Source organism: Paramisgurnus dabryanus, chromosome 8 (genome assembly GCF_030506205.2).
Source record: "Paramisgurnus dabryanus chromosome 8, PD_genome_1.1, whole genome shotgun sequence".
Taxonomy (NCBI): Eukaryota; Metazoa; Chordata; class Actinopteri; order Cypriniformes; family Cobitidae; genus Paramisgurnus; species Paramisgurnus dabryanus.
In genome coordinates, this window is record NC_133344.1 from 1,862,003 (window position 1) to 1,873,765 (window position 11,763).

Consider the following 11,763-nt stretch of genomic DNA (forward strand, 5'->3'; position numbering starts at 1 on the left):
ATTTATTTAAGCCACAATTAAACAAAAGTTTTTGTTTTATTTTTCTAATTTTTTTTGTTTAAATAGCTTAAATAAATTGATTGCGACCACTTACTTTAAAAAAAAATAGTAAATTGAATGAATCATTTTCTTCAGTGTATAAGTACATTGTAAAAAATTGCTATACAGCTGTCTTCCAGTAACTTACTGTAGATTTAAATTGATGTTATTTACTGGCAACACTTTGTTTATATCTTTATGGAATGTTGATGAGGATTTATGTTTCAATGCTTTGCATGAATCTGTTATTTTATAGTTTTATTCTGTAAATATAAAGACGTGTTAATGTTTAATGTTCATTAAACTTCAACAAACTGTTGCCAGTTAATAATGTAAATCTACAGTAAGTTACTGGCAAACAGCTACAGTAATACTGTCATTTCTACAGAGATTTGTAACAGTTTACAAATTCCCGTAAGATCAGGCTGTCAATTCAGATGTAATCTTTTCGTGAACAGATCTGAATTAAACCTTTAAAACAGGAGTCAGAACCGTATTTAGCTTCAGTGTAGACGTGGTCTGTTTCACAATCGTGAGCTTTACTGCCAATTTTCTCTGCCTTTCTTTTTTTGTCTTCTCATCCATCCTGTTGATGGACAGAGTTTGAGAAGATGCTAGAGGAACATCTGGCTGTCTGACATTACCTGAACAATCTCTCTCTCTCTTTCACTCTCTCTCTTCCCTCGTTCAGACTTTGATTAAATTCTACACATCATATAGCACAGATGAAAGAGTAGTAAATCAGCAGATCTGCCTGCTCTTAACGTAAAAAAATATTAAATCAATTTTAAAGTGGTCATATCAGAGACAGTTTGATTGAGTCTGAACTATAGTATTATTTCTCTCTAGAGACAATCGCCATATGCTATGACACCACATCAATATTTAATGATGATTATGTTTCATATCTTATTTTTTATAGTTGGAGGGGAGGTTGGTTCGGTTTGCTTGTGATTTGTTGTGTGTTTATGTGTTGTGCTCTCTGGAAATAAAGTCATTCATGTGTCTTTATGAATTACTGCTGATAGGATGAACAGATCCCTCAACTTCTTATTCCATAGGTTTTACTCTGTTACCACATAATTCACAAACAAGGTGAAAATAAAACTATTTTACTTTTATTTGTTTGCTTTGATTAAAATGTCAGCTAACTTCGCTGTCGCCTTTTAATAAATAAAGCTTTTAATGTCTTATTGTTTTGTCTGAATATACTTACAATTTTTTAATCATTTTTTAATATTTATTTATTACAAAGTTCTCTAAAATACTTGATTCTGATTGGTCAGTCGTGACAGTTCTTTTCAGATAAGTATATCGCTAAAAACTAATAACACATGCACACAAATAATTTTGACAGGTACAGTTTAATATAATACAAAAAATTCATATAAATATGTCTTTTAATAACATATATGACATTATATTTACAAATGATTAAACCAAATAGTGTGTTTGTGACATTTGAGTGTCTTGTCTTATCTTAAAAACTAAAGTAAACGGATTAAAAATGAGTTCTGTATTCATTAAAAATGAGCAAATAAAATATTTCAAATCAATATTTAATGTTCCTTATCTTACTTATGAGGTAAATAGCCGTGTAATAAGCAACACTGTTAGATGTCGCTGTAGATTTAGCAGTACATTACTGTAAAAATCCACAGTACTATACTGTATGTATACATTACAGTACAGTACTGCAGATCATAATGCATTCTGGGTAAATTTGTTTGAGCGGGAAAATTTTACAGTATATTTTGGTCTTGATGTAACCTTGCTGTAGCCATTGCTGTAATGTGCCAGGTGTACTTGCAATAATCAGAGAAAGTGCGCCAACGTCAAATCACACAGAGGGAGAGAGAGCACAACTCCTGGCTGCAGCTGAAGGAGGACGATTGATTTCTGGCAGTTCGGTAAGTTTGAAATATTTCTGTTTCATGAAAACTTAATTTTTAGTTTAAGAATGTTGTCAATAGTTTGTCACAATATTGTTTTAAACGTGCAATGAGAGAAAAAAACGGTCGCCAACAAAGTTTCAATCTCCCTCAGAAAGTAAGCTAACGTTACACACAGATGTCTACCGCTGCTTAAACTCGCTTTACACCTTTTTTAATGAATAAAGGGTTGTTTTAACTAAATTATGAGGGTTTTGGTGAGTTTATATTGTGATGAAAGTGTGGTGACAATGAAACTATTTTTAACGAAATGGACAAAGACAACCCGCCAGCGCGGTCTTGCGGTCCCAGCATAACGGTCGTTTATCTCGGCGTTTCATCCGTTCAGTTAGCGTCAGAGAAAAGTATTAAGTTCGACTGTTTGGTAAGGCTGTGGTTGTAAACAGACAGGACTTGACACGCCGTACACATCATACTGTAGTACCGAACTCCTCCACAGAAGTGAAAACAAGAAACCTCATATTTAACTGGATACATGCATCGAACTCATCGCAGCTTTAACTTCGACCAAATATCATTCAGACCATCTTAATATCAGATGAACGAAAGGGATTGCCGCGCTTATTGTTGTTGTTATTATATTACGGTATATCCGCAAAAGCAGAGAATATCTTCTCTAAAGCGTTTTACACGTCCAGTAAGTTGTCCAATACATTTTTATGGCATATTGTTTCCACCACTTCAGATGCATTACACGCTGTATATATAAGTTTCCAAAACACATCAAATCAATGCACGAAAAGAGAATGGGCTCCGCATTTACGTACCTTTGTCTTCTCGTCTCTGTCATCTGATCCTTCATCTCTTGATGTAAAAATAGTCCATTATAACATCGTGTAGGAAACTGGCATCACCAGGATTGCTCAGATTTAGGCGATCATGTTTATCTTTAAAGTGAGCAGCTAGCTACTAACTTGTTAAAAAACTTTGCGTGAAATAGCGTGTTACACCGCAGCCGGTCCGGGTAAAACATTAAAGGGACAGTCTTTTTACCTTGTCACTATAAATCGCTATTTTCTGCACTAAACGAGACATTTTCAGAGATTTTCTGTAGACAAGATGTTATAATTAAAAAAAGACTTATTTAGATATAATATATAATATAACAACTAATATATATATATATATATATATATATATATATATATATATATATATTTGTTTTACAACTGACTAAACACTTACAGTAATGTTTTATTTGTTAGCATAGCATGATATTAGATTTAAACACTTAATAAATTTTTAAATCAATCACTTTGTCTCTGCACAATGAACATTATCAAATATTATTAATGTTGTAAAATATATTGTTCATTGTTAGTTCATATTAGCTAAGGCATTACCAAATGTTAAGGAATAAACTCTTATAGAAAAGTGTTACTAAATTTTCTTTTACCATTTCCTTCACAATGTCTACTTATTTCTATGGCTAACAGATTTTGTAACATTTGTCTTTTTTACAGTCTTACCATTGCTTGTAAGCTGGATTGGGTAAGATGGATCATCTTTAAAGGCACCAGGCAAGTACATGATGTACAGTTACAAGTCATGTATTTTTTCGACTGCAATATTAAATGCTTTCACGTCACATGTAAAAGTACACAGGAATGTGCTGATCACTTTTTATTTGTAGTTTACATGAGTGTCATTGCACTTTTCAGGAGTTAAGGCAGATGTGGAGGCACAACGTGTGATACCAGACACACACCAAGCACATTATGTTCGGTAAGTTTGTACTTTACCACTACAGTTTCTTTAAATACCCATGTATACACTCATTCACTCATTCACACACAACACTGTAACACGACCATACACAACATGTACACAATTGTCTTAGTTTGCCATGTAGAAATATACAAACAGAAATATTCAGACTTTGGTTATAAGAAATTTAATTTAATAATTATATTTATTTAGCAGAGGTGTCCCTGGACTTTATTGACAAAATATTTTGTTTTCAGAATAAAAAGTTGTGTCCAAATCAGTAACAATTGTACTTTCTGTTCAGGACATTCAATCATGACAGGATCCAGGTGGATGCTGTCCATTGAGGAAAGAGTTTGTTCCGAGGTAAGTGAATCTTCTGTATTTTAATGTAATTAGGTGTGGAACAGTAGAATAAGAGCAAAAGGTTTCAGAATAGGAGTAAGTTCAAGGCTAAGTTTAGTTTTTTAAAAATCTTTTTCTATCTTATATTTGTTGACTTAATGTTTATGATATTTCTAACAGGTTTCTGGATAGAATTAATTCCAAAGATGGGAAAAAGTGCACATCCAGACAAGGAGCAAGCAAAAAGACAAGGAACTTGGTGCAGAGAAAAGCTGTGGCCATTAACCCCCATGTGAACAGCTTCATGCAGTCCCTGATTGAGTTCGAAGGGACGACTTCAAAGTAAAGGCCACTGTGGTCTGTCTGCCACAGTTTAATTTTTTATTTATTTTTAGTGTTCAATGAAATTCAAGTAGAATATTTAAAACTATGGGCCAGTGTTGTTTTTACCACAGTGAAATGTTACCTTTTAGTCGATGATGGACTTTAAACTGAAAACTTCAAACTATGGACCAGTGTTCTATTTGCCAGAGTTAAATATGTTACAGCAGGGGTCTCCAAACTTGTTTATACTTGTTGATTTTATTTTATTTAACTTGTTTATATGTTTATTATTGTTTAAAATCTTGTTTTAAATATGTTTTGTTTCAATTAAATGTTTTTTTTAAATAAAATTTTGATACATACATTGCTTGGATTGCCTTTTAATTCATTATGTTTTAATTTAGCATTTTTACCATATTAATAACTATAGATTTAAACCTAAATCTCTAGCTATTTTATATAATATTATTGTATTAACTGTAATAAGTAATAAATAGTATTTATGGGTCAATATAGACATTACAGTAAATTACTGTAAAAATAGACTACTGTAATAAAATATTGTAAAATTACAGTACAGTACTGCTTTGTAACTATACAGTACTAGTTTGTGTACTGTAAAATGGTATTACAGTACAGTACTGTAAAACCAAAATACAGTAACTTACTGGCAACCGTGCTGCCAGTACCGTACTGTAAAAATACAGGGAAATCGTTAACAGTGAAGATAATGTACAGGCAGTTGTATTTAGGGTTGTACAGGGCAGAAAGTTTCCGGTAAACAAAGTAGTTAATTCCCATACATTCCTGTTAATTCCAATACATCACCCATTAATTCCCATACGTTCCAGTTAATTCCGATATTCCCATACTGTACATTCTCGTTTATTCCCATATATACCCATTAATTCTCATACATTCCTGTAAATGCCCATACATTCCCATTAATTCCCATACATCCCCGTTAATTTCCATATATACCTGTTCATTCCCATACATTCTCGTTAATTCCCATACATTCCCGTTAATTTCCATTTAAATCCGTTAATTCCCATACATTCCCGTTAATTCCCATACATTCTCATTAATTCCCATTATATCCGTTAATTCCCATACATTCCCGTTAATTCCAATACATCACCCATTAATTCCCATACGTTCCTGTTAATTCCGATATTCCCGTTAATTCCCATGTAAACCCATTAATTCCCATACTGTACATTCTCGTTTATTCCCATATATACCCGTTAATTCCCATACATTCCCGTTAATTCCCATACATTCCTGTTAATTCCCATATAAATCCGTTAATTCCCATACATTCCTGTTAATTCCCATACATTCCTGTTAATTACCATATAAATCCGTTAATTCCCATACATTCCCGTTAATTCCCATACATTCCCGTTAATTCCCATATAAATCCATTAATTCCCACACATTCCCATTAATTCCCATACATTCCCGTTAATTCCCATACATTCTCATTAATTCCCATTTATATCTGTTAATTCCCATACATTCCCGTCAATTCCCATACATTCTCGTTAATTCCCATACATTCCCGTTAATTTCCATATATACCTGTTAATTCCCATTCATTCTCGTTTATTCCCATACATTCCCGTTTATTCCCATACAATCCCATTAATTCCTATACAATCCGTTAATTCCCATTCCAGTCTTGAAAATTCCTGGAATTTTGCAACCCTAGTTGTAGTACTTATGTAATACAGAAATACAGGCTTTTATTTTGTATAAGAAGTTATTTGAACCAGTTTGTGTGTGTGTGTGTGTGTGTGTGTGTGCTGTGGGGTATCAGCAGGGGTTAAAGGGTAATTTGAGAGTGATGGAATGGGGGCAGAAAGAATAATTTACCCTCTTGAAACCCATTCAGAGAAAAGACCTTACACTATCAGACTGTAGATCCACAGCGCTTTATAGCAGTGTGTATTCGCGCGTGTGTGTGCGTGTTTAACCTTGTTGTTCAGTATCAGACCCCCATATTGACCCTGAAATGGGAAATCACTGTGGCAGCCAGAGGACAGAACACACAGACACACATTCTCACACTAACACAAACGCACACACATATACCAGACATCCATATGATTTTTACTGTGGACAGTAAACAGATGATTGCTGATGGTCTAACAGTTTAATATTAAAGTAGTGAATGGATTTTACTATGGTAATTTGGCATATAATCACACATACAGTATAGTGTATATCATTAAACATTGACTTTAAAACCTTACTAGAGGCACAGTACGACAATCAAAGGTCAACATATATACCTATATTTAAAGATGACTGTAAACAACAGATCATATAAAGATGAAAAATGCTGACATAGATGTCACAGTTCAACCTCCGACTGTACATTCATTTCATTTATTTTTTATACCTCACAGTCAAATTAAATATGGCTTTGAGTCGGACACACTGACTGTTTGTCTGTCTCTCTTTAAATGCTTTATGTATATCTGTGTAGACATTTGAACTTGGCTTTGAAAACACATTTAAGAGTAAAAACAGAAAATAAAAAGAAAGTAAGGAAGAAGAGGAAGAGGAGAGAGATAAAGAGAGAGTGTGTGTTTGATTCTTAAGAGGTATAAACTACTGAAACAAAATAATAATAATTGATTTAAACTCATTGGTGTGCAAGATTTTGCAGTATTTCTATAATTTAAATTGTAATACATGTTATTAAAAAAGATTAAAATAAATGAGTAAAATGCAAGATAGAGGCATTATAAGCATTATTTTCTGGTCTTCCATGATTGTAAATAGCATCTCCAAGTTTTCTACCACTATACAACATTATTCTCATGTCCTACACCGCGTACAAAACCTAACAACTGCTGGAGCAGATTTGAAAGCATCTGTTATAACATCTGTGCAGACTGTCTCAGAAGTGTGCACACAAGAACAGCATCAGAGCCGGGCACACGCTGTTATTTGAATGCTTTCTGGGGTTTTTGTCACAGATTTAATATGAAAGGGTGTCGCGCTTGTGTCTCGTACTATGAGCTCGGCTTTACTGGCGTTACGCCCAGATGTTGCTTCTATAGCGGAGAGACAAACTGTGTTTGACTGGACGTCTGTGTGTGTGTGTGTGTACATGAGCAACAAATTTGCAATTGTAATGATTCATTGAACAACATGGGGGCCAGACATTTCTGTTTAAACTGTAGAAATAATAAATCCAAAACACCACACAAATACTGACTTAAACTTTACAATCACACAAACAAAGGCGGACAGATGGACGTCCAGACAAACTGATAGACAGACAGATAGTTTGTGTAGTCTGTATTGTGACTCTCAGACTCTCTCTCTTTCTGTGTGTGGAAGCGTAAAGTAAAGCTCACTGAAGAGATTTCACTGCTGTGTGCTTCAATGATCATTCACACTGTCTGAAAATACAGAAAGACACAAAGAGAGAGAGAGAGAGAGAGAGAGAGACAGACAGACAGACAGACAGACAGTCTGCGAGACTCTGATTAATGTTTTATCATCTTGTATTGATTCAGTTATATTTTAGATTAAACAACCACACAATTGAATTACTTTACAAAAAATTAAAACTGACATTTTCTTGGCAACTATAAAGAGCTTATAATAAAACCAATGCATTGTAATGCAGTACTTGGCAGACAAATATTATTCTGATAATTAATATGAATAAATGTAACTATTTATTAAATATTTATTGCTAACCTTTATAACAATGCCATTAGCTCTGTGTTTATGAATGCAGTAATGCATGAGATTGATTTGACAATGGTTTATTTAGATTTACACCACCCATAAGAATTCACTGCTTTTTGCTTTACTAAGTGCGTTAAAGGTGTAAAACTGTATTTATTTAGGCATAAATAAATAATAAGAGTTGTGTACATGGTAATGTCATATTTCATAAATCTCATGCATGCAAAAGACCGCTGGAAAAACAACTGTGATGTTACAATCCAGATGAACACCCAAACATTCAATTAATTACAATGTTATTACAATGCTAAACACAAAGTTGTGACTAATCAGTTAGCGCTACATGCTAGTAAATGCTATATGCTAGTTAATGCTATATGCTAGCGTTTAGGCTGAAGTTCTACTATTGGTGTTACAGATACGTTTTGCAGGTTCAAACGGAAAAAAACACAAACTTACCACTCAGAAACATCCATTAACAATTTCCAAACAATTGAGTATTCCTCAAAATCTGATACAGACTCAAACATAAGATCTGTTTACACACACACAGAGCTACTGTAGGAGAAACAGCCAATCAGAGCAGAGCTCAACATTATTATTCATGACCCTTCCAATTAAGGTAATAATAGATAATTTCATTCTAAAGGGTTATAAATGGACATGAAAAACTGTCTCTGGATCAATTTGGGACTTAATAAAGCCTTCATCAGATAACAATTTCACAGATTATGACAATGCATTCTTTGGCACCTTTTACCAAAAAACCTTAAACTTTGTTAAATGCAGTTCTCATGGGAGTCATATCTGACGTCTGTCTAATGAGATTATTCGTCTATAAACTAAAAGAACCAGATTCATGTGATTCTTGCTAAAGAAAAGTAGAGCAGAAATACACCCAACATCTTTTATGAGTGTGATTGAGAGAGAAATGAGATTATATGCCTCATTTTCATCCCAAACACATTGACTATTACAGAAGAAAACAAGCACAATAAAGAGAAAATACAAGGACAGGCGGCTCTGTTTAATTTTCTTTCACTGGTGTGGGATATTTACAGCACGATCGCTCATATACGCTGCAGAAAGGTTTATTAGAGTCAGGTGAAAGCCACTACATCTACAGAACCATTCAAATCATCAATACTATTGAACCAATCCGGCGTGCATCTGAAGCATTCGTCTCAAGGAAGATAAGAAATTAAAGCAGGAAATATTTTTTGGGCAAGTTAAAGCGAAGGCACAATGGTCTCATCTTAGATATTTAAACAGCTGATGGATTTCTCACAGTCTGTACTGAGAAAAAGATCCTTTAACAATGTGACCGTACGGCAGAAAATTTGTGAGAAGAAGAACTCGGTCACCTCACATTACATCAATGACCCACAAACGACAGACCTGTGACAAAAAAAAATCATAAAAGAAGAATATAAAATGGAAGAGAAATAAGAGAGGAGATCTATGTTTGTGTTGGGTTCGTTTTTTCTTATTACTTCCATATTAAAACCATTCTGTCTGTGTCTGCAGTCCGCTCAACATCTTTAACATGCTTCAGACACAGAATAAAAAAAATTATTTCAGAAATAAAATATAAATATAGCATGTTTAAAAACAGCAATAGTTAACCAAAGTGCTTTCTTAAAGAAATAAACACTGAAACACAAACTAAAGGCTAAGGAATAAAGGTGAGTCTTGAGAAAACTTTTCCATAAATTAGGAACCGCCACTGAAAAGGCTCGGTCACCTCACTCCTTTAGCCTAGATCTTGAAACATCAAGGCACATCTGATTGGACGACCTCAATAATTTAGCTGGATTGTTGACATGCAAAAGCATTAAAGATCTTAAAAACAAATAATAAAATCTTAAAATCAATCCTAAAAGTAACCGGAAGCCAGTGGAGCGAGGCTAAGATTGGGATTACATGCTCATGCTTTTTTGTCCCAGTAAGGAGCTGATGAAGAGATGACTTGTCCAATTCAACATATAAACAATTACAGTAGTCTAACCGAGATGTAATAAAAGCATGAGTTACCCTTTTAAACTCGTTGCGTGGCAGGTATGGCTTAACTTTGACCAGCAGTCTCAAATGAAAAAAGCTGGCTTTCACAACAGAACTAATCTGTTTTTCAAATTTAAAAGCACTATCAAAAATAACTCTGAGATTCTTGGTAAATGGACGAGTGTATGATTCAGGGTTACCAAGGCATCAACACAGGCACTCAAATCCCTCTGATGACCAAACACAACAACTTCAGTCATATTTTCATTAAGATAAAGAAAGTTCTCGATATAACCCTGTCTTTAGCTCTCTTAACAGCGACTGACCTGAGGCTTTATCATTTGTTTTGGCAGACAAGTAAATCTGTACATCATTCGTGTAACAATGAAAAGAGATGTTGTATTTATTTTTAAATGGACCCCAAAGGCAGCATATAAAGAGAAAACAACATGGGACCCAGGATTGACCCTTGGGGGACACCACCAGTAAGAGAAGCAGCAGACAAAGTTGAACATAAAAACTTCTGTCAGTCAAATATAATTTAAACCATGTAAGGGATATGCCCATAACACCCACAGATTCTTCAAGTCGTGTAAAAAGAATCACACGATGGACTTATTTAAAGGCTGCCGTTAAATCCAAAAGCACAGCAGAGGAGAGAGAGAGTGAAAGAGATTGGTTTGGTCCTCTCACAGAGTTTCAGGTAAATTACGGTGGTGTGTCAGAGCGATAAACACACTCATTCATTTTTTGCCTTTTCATTTTCATCATCTCTGTTCAATTATCTGTGAATAAATAAAACTAATGACAAAGTATAAACCTGTCATCTATCATTAATGTGTAGTAATAATGTATTTAATGTAACAATCTCTAAAGCTGAACTCTGATTGAACCTGAAACATTTTTACACACAGTTGTGTTTTGTGTGGATATTATTGTGGTTAAGCAGACGGTACATTGATATTTGGCTGTGATGTTTTAGTGAAGCTCAATGTTTCCATCAAACTCACTGGACTGAAAATCACTCAGTGTGTTTGTCAGTGGTGACAGTAAACAGATAATTGAATAGAGATGATGAAAAATGAAAAGACAAAAAAATAAATGAGTGTGTTTTTCTCTCTGACACACCACTGATTTTTACCTGAAACTCTGTGAGAGGACAAAAATCTCTTTCTCTCCCTCTTTCTCTCATTCTCTCTCTCTCTCTCTCTCTCTCCTCATGTTTAGGCATCAGACATAGGTCAGTGTGTGTGGGGGTGTTTCTTTCTCTCTCTCTCTGGTGGAGTTCAGTGAAGCGTGTGTTCACCAGAGAATGAAAATCAAGTGAGGAGAAGCTGAAAACCCCTCAGAGTTTTTCTCACCTGTCTACAGTCTATAGGCAGCTATCAGCTGAAGCACACACACACACACACACACACACACACACACACACACACACACACACACACGGGATCACATACATGAAATCAATTCACAATAAGCTTATTTTCACACTGTGACTCAGATTAACCTGAACAGATGCTCTTAAGTGATTGTTTTTCGCTCTACATTGACACAGTCCCAACATGAAAGCTACAGCAAACTTATTTACTTCACTTATAAACACGCTTCATTTTGTTAAACTGTACAGCAGTAGTGTCTAAAGAGGAAGTAACACAACAATGAACAGTGCTCCTGTATA

General features: G+C 34.4%; 1 long non-coding RNA gene across 1 annotated transcript; it reads left to right on the top strand.

Annotated features, from left to right (window-relative positions):
* Window positions 1-1,746: 1,746 nt before the first annotated feature.
* On the top strand, window positions 1,747-5,064 carry LOC135770240 (uncharacterized). Its single transcript, XR_010542568.2, has 5 exons — window positions 1,747-1,949; window positions 3,455-3,511; window positions 3,653-3,716; window positions 4,003-4,064; window positions 4,224-5,064. It is a non-coding gene; the product is annotated as an uncharacterized lncRNA (long non-coding RNA).
* The last annotated feature ends 6,699 nt before the right edge of the window (window positions 5,065-11,763 follow it).